Consider the following 9,403-nt stretch of genomic DNA (forward strand, 5'->3'; position numbering starts at 1 on the left):
AACTGCCCCTTCTTTAATCCTGACATCTTTTTGTTTGTTTGAGATGGAGACTCACTGTTGCCCCAGTCTGGAGTACAGTTGTGCGATCTCAATTCACTGCAACCTTCTTCACCTCCAGGGTTCAAGCAATTCTGCTTCAGCCTCCCGAGTAGCTGGGATTACAGGTGCCTGCCACCACGACCGACTAATTTTTTGTATTTTTAGTAGAGACGGGGTTTCACCATGCTAACCAGGCTGGTCTTGAACTCCTGACCTCCAGTGATCTGCCCACCTCGGCCTCCCAAACTGCTGGGATTATGGGCGTGAGCCACTGTGTCCTGCCTAATCCTGACATATTTTTAAGGGGACAAATCTAGTTTTACTTTTCTGTCTATTTTATATTTGCTTTTATTATTTTAATTACACAGGAAATTCAACTTTGCTGCAGGAGAAATAGAAAATACAAATAAACAGTTAGGGGAAAAAAAGGACTCTCATAATCCAACACCCAGAGATAAAACATTATTAACATTTATAAGAATATTAAATATGCTATCTTCTAACCAACCTTTTTACTGAAAATATTACAGCTGTCTTCCTAAGTCAATCATACAGGTAAACAAATTGTTTTTCTGTCAGTATAATATTCTTTACAAACATGCTTTAAGGCTTCAACTCAGCCGGGCATGGTGGCTCACACCTGTAATCCCAGCACTTTGGGCAGCTGAGGTGGGGGGGATCACCTGAGGTCAGGAGTTCGAGACCAGCCCAGCCAACATGGGGAAACCCTGTCTACTAAAAATACAAAAATTAGCTGGGCATGGTGGCATGTGCCTGTAATCCCAGCTACCCAGGAGGCTGAAACAGGAGAATCACTGGAACCTGGGAGGCGGAGGTTGCAGTGAGCCAAGATCCTGCCACTGCACTCCAGCTTGGGCGACAGAGTGAGACTCCATCTCAAATAAATAAATAAATAAATAGTTTCAACTCATCCCCATCTCCTGGAGATTTCTTTTTGTTTTGTTTTGAGACAGATTCTAGCTCTGTTGCCTAGGCTGGAGTGAAGTGGCACGATATTGACTCACTGCAACCTCTGCCTCCTGGGTTCAAGTGATTCTCCTGCTTCAGCCTCCCGAGTAGCTGGGACTACAGGTGTGTGCCACCACGCCCGGCTAATTTTTGTATTTTTAGTAGAGACATGGTTTCACCATGTTGGCCAGGCTGGTCTCAAGCTTCTGAGCTCAAGTGATCCACCCGCCTCGGCCTCCCAAAGTGCTGGGATTACAGACATGAGCCACTGTGCCCAGTCTGTTTAGGTTATTTCCATTCTGCACATTTTAAGTCACTTATGAATAGGGTGACTCCTTTACGCAGTGGTTTCTTTATGCTGTGTCTGAGTGATTCCTGAAGCTTGAACTGAGTGGCAGGGACACAGTGTGGATATTTACATTGAGCGAATGAAGACTTTGGACTCTGGCCCCGCACAGAGCTCCTCACTGTCAGCCTGGAAGTTTGTTTTTTTTTTTTTTTTTTCCCCACACTCTGAGCTCATTCCCATTGTAAAAATGAGAAGTCATCAAGAGGTCACAAGATGACATGAGATGATAATACCTGTAGGGGAATGTTGACTTCTAAAGAAAAGAGAAGGGATCATTATTTACCGATAACCTACCATTTCATGGCATTTCCCAGCACAGTGTAGCACAACTCCAGTTCAATGCCCCCTGATATTTAATATAATAAAGAGTCTCATGGCCCCCAGAGGTTACATCACACAGGAAGAAGACAAACATGAGCATAAACAGGAAGATTTTATACTTCTCACTGAATCTCTCTCACCGTTTCCCTCTTGTCTGCCAGGTACCAGGTGCCAGAAAATCTCCCACCTCCCTTGTCCCAGTAAAAGGATAAAGCATTCAGTGGCCCCTGGTAGCTCTTTTTCAGGTTCTCACAGATCTCAAACACCCTATCCCTTCCCTTCCACCAGAGAACTTGATGCCCCACCCAAAGCACACTCCGACCCACTTCCCACACGGTGGCCAGAATGGGAAATCAGCCTCAACCCACATAGGAATCATGATGAGTGCGGCTGACACTCACCACGTGCTTCATGTACACCAGGCACTGGATGTGCATGTACACAGGCCCTGCACATAACATCCTGTTGGAAGGGCACAAAAATCCCAAGAGGATGGTATTGCTACTCCCGCTTTACAAAAAGAAAAAGGAACAGAGGCTCAGAGAGTCCCAACACACCATGGCTCATCAGCAGGGAGCGAGTTTTTAACCCCAAGTCTGTGAGATCCTGGTGCTCCCAACTAGTATATTTTAGTGCCTCTTTGAACCATGACATTGGCCATGAAGAAAGTGGTAGCATCTCATCACATGTTCTAGAGAGGCTACTGGAACATCTTCTAGACTTTCTAAAGAGAGAGTTAACCTCTTCTTCTAATCAATATATAAGAACCATGTGTCACATTAATAAAGCTAATCATGTAATTGCAGATATATGTATACATACATACACATCTATACATATGTATACATGCACTCATATATATACCTATGCACAGTAGATGCATACATATATGCATACATTCGTATGTATGAATTTACATACACAATTGCATATAGACAAACACTATATACAGGCATATATATAAAGTATAAGGTCAGAAACTAAATACAGTATATATGTATGTATATATATGTAAATGTGTATATATATATGAAATCATGTATATACATTCACATATATATGTACATATGAATCAGATCAGAAATTACATTTATTTTTCTTGTTCATGTGTTTCTTCTTCAGTGATATATCCCCACCATTCTGTGAGAATGGTTGGAAATTCTGATCACTTCACACCCAAATTCTCTGGTTTGTTGCAAATTTTTTTTCTCAAAATAATACTACTCAAATTTTAAAAATATATTTATTTTTAAAAGAGTTGGGCATATCTGATATAGCTTAGGCTAAGCTAAGTGTTCATGGTTTCTATCCAGTGAAATATGAGTGAACAAGAGTTTGGGGAGATTTAAGGATGGATTCATATGCAGCCATTAGAATATTTCTGGAATACCTACTTACTAGAAGCGGAACTTATAACATATTATGATCATGCTTGTGGAAATTTATGCTGGCTAGCATTTGGGGGACATCGCCTGGATCAAGGCCAAGGTCACTCTTGTCTCTAGCACACATGCAGATATGCTTCTCATCACAGTAGATACCTTAATTCAGAATGATCCTACAGAAGCAGACATCCCTACCAGATTGCTATTGCTGTGAATGCAACTCGGAAGGGGACTGGACCACAGGCAGCTGGACTTTACATAAGTTACAACAGGAATTTCTGTCCAATGGATAAGCTTGGCCTTTATGACATACACATCAGAGTAAAGAGTTAGCCAACAGGTAGGAGCTACTGTGAGGCTGATTTCAAATATGTTGCCTTTTTCCTATCTTCAGCCTTCAAGATAATGCAAATCTTTCTATTTTCTCCCTACCTCCAGCTTTAAGTCCTTTCCAGTGATTGCCAAAATCTGAAGCCCAAAAGTGGGGATAGGAATAAAGCTTGACCCAAAAGTGTCCTTGGATGTTGTGAATACAATGCATTCATAATTTTTCTTTGTCACACTGTATCACACACTAGTTCCAGCTTTTATGTCTCATGATCCTCCACCAGAATGTATAAAATTTAAAAAAGACTGTCAGTACTAACAACTGGTAAGGCTGTAGAGAAATAGGACACAATGCTTTTGGGAATGTGAATTGGCAATATCACTTTGGAAAACTGCTTGGCAGTATCTGATAATACTGAACACATGTATGTTCCCATGACCCAGAAATTTCACTCTTAAAGTCATACTCCCCCCAGAATGAGTGCTTATGTGCACCAAAAGACATGCATAAGAATATTTTAAGCAGATTTATTTGCTACAACTTGAAGCTGGGAAACAAAACAAAACAAATGTCCATTGAGAACAGAAAGGATAAATGTGGTATGGTCATGAAATGGAATACTATACAGTCATGAAAAAGAACAAACTGGAGCCACATGCAATAAGTTAGATTAATTCACAGACATGACTGAAAGAAACCAGACATAAAAGAGAACATAATGTGTGGTCCTATTTGTATGAAGTTCAAAAATAGGCAAAATTATCTATGGCAATAGAAGTCAGAAAAGAAGTCAGAATAGAAGTCAGAATTATTTCCCTTCTTAGGGAGAGAATTTACTGGCAGGACGGGGCGTGATGGCTCACGCCTGTAATCCCAACACTTTAGGAGGTTGAGGTGGGAGGATTTCTTGAGCCCAGGAATTCCAGACCAGCCCTGGCAATATAGGAAGACCTCATCTCTTTTTAAAAAAAATGTTTAAAAATTTTTTAAACATTTTTTTAAATTTTGGTGCATGCCTGTCATCCCAGTTACTTGGGAAGCTGAGGCGGAGGATTGCTTTAGTCTAAGAGGTCGAGGCTGCAGTGAGCTATGATCACACCACTGCACTCTAGCCTGGGTGACATAGCACAAGACCCTGTCTCAAAAAATAAAAATAAAGAAATATGTATGTGTTTACTATGTGACAGGAACTGTTTGTAAATAAAGGACTTTCTAAGAGACAATCAGAATGGGGACACTTTCCAGCCTGGCTCAGCATCTCCAAAATGCAAATGAAGATATTATTCTCCCTCGTGAATTTCAGAGATACCCTCCCTGCTCTCATTCTGGAGAGACCAGTGGGAAAAATTGACCCTTCCTTGGCCCCAGTGTCCTCTGCCCACCGCCTCCTCCCTGAGAGCAGACATCCCAGCACTTCCACTGGAACCCGACAAGCTGTCTCCCTCTGCCACAGGACACTCAGCCAGAGAGTCACTGGTCACTCTGTGGAAGGTTAATTGCTGGTCCCACGACAATAATTACACCCACGGCTAGAACATGGAGCAAAGCAACAAATTTCAACATCACAGGGTGGAGAGGGCAGGGAGAATCACAAAGCTGTTGAAACTGAAGTTCTCAATGCTTGCGATTTATGGCTGAGCAGCTATCTCAGTCTGTAGCATCAAAGCCTTAGGTGAGAGCAGAGGTGACAGGGACACCCAATGCCTCGGTGGCCAGTTCCTGCTCAATTTGAGGTCACAGGTCACATGAGATCTATCTGTTGACTTGGAAACTCTTCAAATCTGGGCACAACTCCCTGTGCCCACAGATAACTCCATTCTTCTCACACGCTTTTGGGTATCTCGAGTGGTGATTGAGAATAGCTCCTGCTCCTCTCCTTCTCTGCCAGCTGCTAGAGGAAATGTCTCCACTATGAATAGTAGGAATTGTGTTTAATATTTGCGAGATTTGCTTCAAAATCATCTGGATAGGCCGGGCGCGGTGGCTCATGCCTGTAATCCCAGCACTTTGGGAGGCCGAGGGGGGCGGATCACAAGGTCAGGAGATCGAGACCATCCTGGCTAACATGGGGAAACCCTGTCTCTATTAAATATACAAAAAAATTAGACAGGCGTGGTGGCGGGTGCCTGTAGTTCCAGCTACTCAGGAGGCTGAGGCAGGAGAATGGCCTGAACCCGGAAGGCAGAGCTTTCAGTGAGCTGAGATCACACCACTGCACTGCAGCCTGGGCGACAGAGCTAGACTCCATCTCAAAAAAAAAAAAAAAAAAAAAGGTCTGGATAGCAGTTACCTTTGGTAGAGGTATAGATAATCCTGAGATTAGCCATTAGTTACAAGTAACTTCAAAATCAGTAATTAATTTATGAGTAGTGGGTACATGGGGTCCATGAAGCCATTCACTCTCGTTTTGTATTTGTTTGAATTTTTTCATGTTAATATCTTCTTATTACATTTTCATATTAATGCAAAAACAAAACATGTTTTTTGAAGGAGCATGGTGGCTCACATCTGTAATCCCAGCACTTTGGGAGGTCAAGGTGGGAGGACCACTTGGGCCCAGGAGTTCAAGACTAGCCTGGGCAACATAGCGAGTCCCTGTCCCTACACACACACACACACACACACACACACACACACACAATTAGCCACACAGGCATGGCCTGGTGGGGTGCATTTGTGGTTTCAGCGACCCCATGAGCTGATGTGGGAGGATTACTTGAGCCCAGGACATCGAGGCTGCCGTGAGTCGTGATCGTGCCACCACTGACCTCCAGTCTAGTGACAGTGAAAGCCAATCGCAAAAAAAAGAAGGGGAAAAAAAGACAATCGACTAAGCTGAACGAAATAAAATCCAAAGTAAGAATTCAGGGAAGGCCTTCAAAGAAGACATTCCAGGCCGAGCACAGTGGCTCATGCCTGTAATCCCCGCACTTTGGGAGGCTGAGGGTGAGTGGATCACCTGAGGTCAGGAGTTCAAACCAGCCTAGCCAACATGGTGAAACTCCATCTCTACTAAAAATACAAAAATTAGCCGGGCATGGTGGTGGGTGGCTGTAATCCTAGCTACTTGGGAGGCTGAGGCTGGAGAATCACTTGAAACCGGAAGGCGGAAGTTGCAAAAAGCTGAGATCACTGCAAAAAATTAGCTTGGCTAACTTTTTACGTTTCTTTATTTGTAGAGACAAGATCTTACTATGTTGCCCAAGCTAGTCTTGAACTCCTGGGCTCAAATGATCCTCCATCCTCGGCCACCCAAAGTGCTGGGATTACAGATGTGAGCCACCACACCCAGACCTTATGTTTAATTTTAAACAAAAGTGCAGCTTTAGATGATCTCATCTTAACCACCAATAAGACCAGGCATTACGTAAGGGGAGAACTGAGGCTCAGAAGAAATGAGTGGCATGCCTGAGATCCACCAGCTCGTGGTAAAAGAGCAAGAACGGGAATCGAGGCCTGCCAATATAGTCTTATATTCTCCCTCTGTGACTACATCCTGGAGGCCTCAACACCCATCCTTGCTGTTTGATAGGTCACTTCCAGCACTGACGTTGGAGAGAAACCAAGAAGCAGCACAGGGGTTGGGATTAGGAGGTGCATCCATGTCATCTGTGTATTCGTGGGAAGCAACTGTACAGGAAGAGCGTTCCCCTGGGCTGGGGTTTCCCAGAATCAGACCCTGGGACAAGGATGTGAAGGCAAGTGGTTTATTTGGGAGGTGACCCCAGGTAGCACTGGTCCCCTACCAGTGCTTTTTTGTTGGTTTTTGTTGATTTTTATTTTTTTGCTGTTCTTGTTTTTTTTTTGTCTTTTCTTTTTCTTTTTTTTTTAGACTGGGTCTCATTGTCACCCAGGCTGGAGTGCAGTGGCACAATCACAGCTCACTGCAGCCTTGACCTCCCAAGCTCAAGTAATCTTTCTGTCTCAGCCTCCCAAATTGCTGAGATTACAGGTGTGAGCTACCGTGCCTGGCCTATGTCTTTTATTTCTTTTTTCTTTCTTTCTTTCTTTTTTTTTTTTTTTTTTTTTGAGACAGAGTCTCGCTCCATCACCCAGGCTGGAGTGCAGTGGCGCAATCTCGGCTCACTGCAAGCTCCGCCTCCCAGGTTCACGCCATTCTCCTGCCTCAGCCTCCCGAGTAGCTGGGACTACAGGTACCCGCTGCCACACCCGACTAATTTTTTGTATTTTTAGTAGAGACAGGGTTTCATCGTAGACAGGATGATCTCAATCTCCTGACCTCATGATCTGCCTGCCTTGGCCTCCCAAAGTGCTGGGATTACAGGTATGAGCCACCACACCTGGCTTTTATTTCTAATAATCCATCCTTCCCTACCAAAAAGACACCTGCACTCACATGTTCATCACAGCACATTCACAATATAAAAGAAATGGAATCAACCTAGGACTGGATACAGAAAATGTGGTACATATACACCATGGAATACTATGCAGCCATAAAAAAGAGAATGAAATCATGTCCTTTGCAGCAACATGGATGCAGCTGGAGGCCATGTTCCTAAGCAAATTAACACAGAAACAAAACCCCAAAATACCCCATGTTCTCTCTTACAAGTGGGAACTAATCACTGGGTACACATGGACATAAAGATGGGGACAACAGACACTCTAGAAGTGGGGAGGGAGGGGAGGAGGCAAAACTGAAAAACTACCTATCAAGTACTATGCTCACTGTTTGGGTGACGGGTTCAGTTGAATCTCTAACTCAGCATCACACAAGATACTCATGTAACAAATCTGTACATGTACCCCCTGAATCTAAAATTTACAACAAAATTGAAAAACAATCTATCCTTCAGAAATACTTACCCAGGCATACAACAATGTAATTGTTGCAGCATTGGTTATAACCAACAAAAAAAAATGAAAACAACCTCAGTGTCCATAAACTGGGGATTAGTGAAAAAAACAGAAGCACAGCTGTATTATGGAGCACTCAGCAGCAGTTTAAATGTACTGTTATGGTAAGAGGTCCCTGATATATTGTTAAATGGAAGAAGAAAAAAAAGCAAGTTGCAACAAAATAGGTTTTGCCTTATTTAATGTTTTCTATATTTAAAAAAAAACGAAGGGCCAGGTGCAGTGGCTCATGCCTGTAATCCCAGCACTCGAGAAGGCCAAGGTGGGCGGAATGCTTGAGTCCAGGAGTGTGATACCAGCCTGGGTAACACAGCAAAACCCCATTTCTGCTAAAACATTAGCCAGGCATGGTGGCGTGCACCTGTAATTTCAGCTGCTCGGGAGACTGAGGTGGGAGAAACACCTGAGCCCAGGAGGTCGAGGCTGCAATGAGCCATGATTGTACCACTGCACTCCAGCCTGGGCAACCAGCCAGAGTGAGACCCTGTCTAAAACATAAATAAACTAATTAATTAAATAAAACAATGAGGAAAGCTACTCACTAAACTACAGATGGTGATTTCCTCTGGGGAGTGACATTGGAGGATAAGGGATTAGAGAAAATTTTTACTTTCTTTTTCTTTTTCTTTTTTTTGAGACAGGGTCTCACTCTGTCACCCAGACTGGAGTGCAGTGGTGCCACCTTGGCTCACTGCAGCCTCAGCCTCCTGGGCTCAAGGGATCCTCCCCACTCAGCCTCCTGAGTAGCTGGGACTATAGCCATGTGCCACCATGCCCAGCTAAAATGTTTCCTTTTTTCTGTATATACTTTTGCCTTTTCATTTTTACAATGAATCCATATTACTTTCGCCATAAAACCAAGGCAAAATTATATATGTAATAAAAGCTCAACTTCTTGGCAGGGCAAAGTGGTAGCTGAGCAGATACTGGGAAAAGACTGCCTCAGTAGCTAGCTGGATTCAACCAAGAGGTGACCAGGAATCCTCACGTCTACCTGCTCAGGGTGTCATTTGTAGGCACCCATGATCTATTGATCATGGCTGTGTAAGGCACAAACCAACCTCAGCCTTCACCTCACTGGCACCAGATGCCCATCAAGTCTCAGCCTTTAATTGACTTTTCTAGCTTACC

This window comes from Pan paniscus, chromosome 10, assembly GCF_029289425.2.
Source record: "Pan paniscus chromosome 10, NHGRI_mPanPan1-v2.0_pri, whole genome shotgun sequence".
Lineage (NCBI taxonomy): Eukaryota > Metazoa > Chordata > Mammalia > Primates > Hominidae > Pan > Pan paniscus.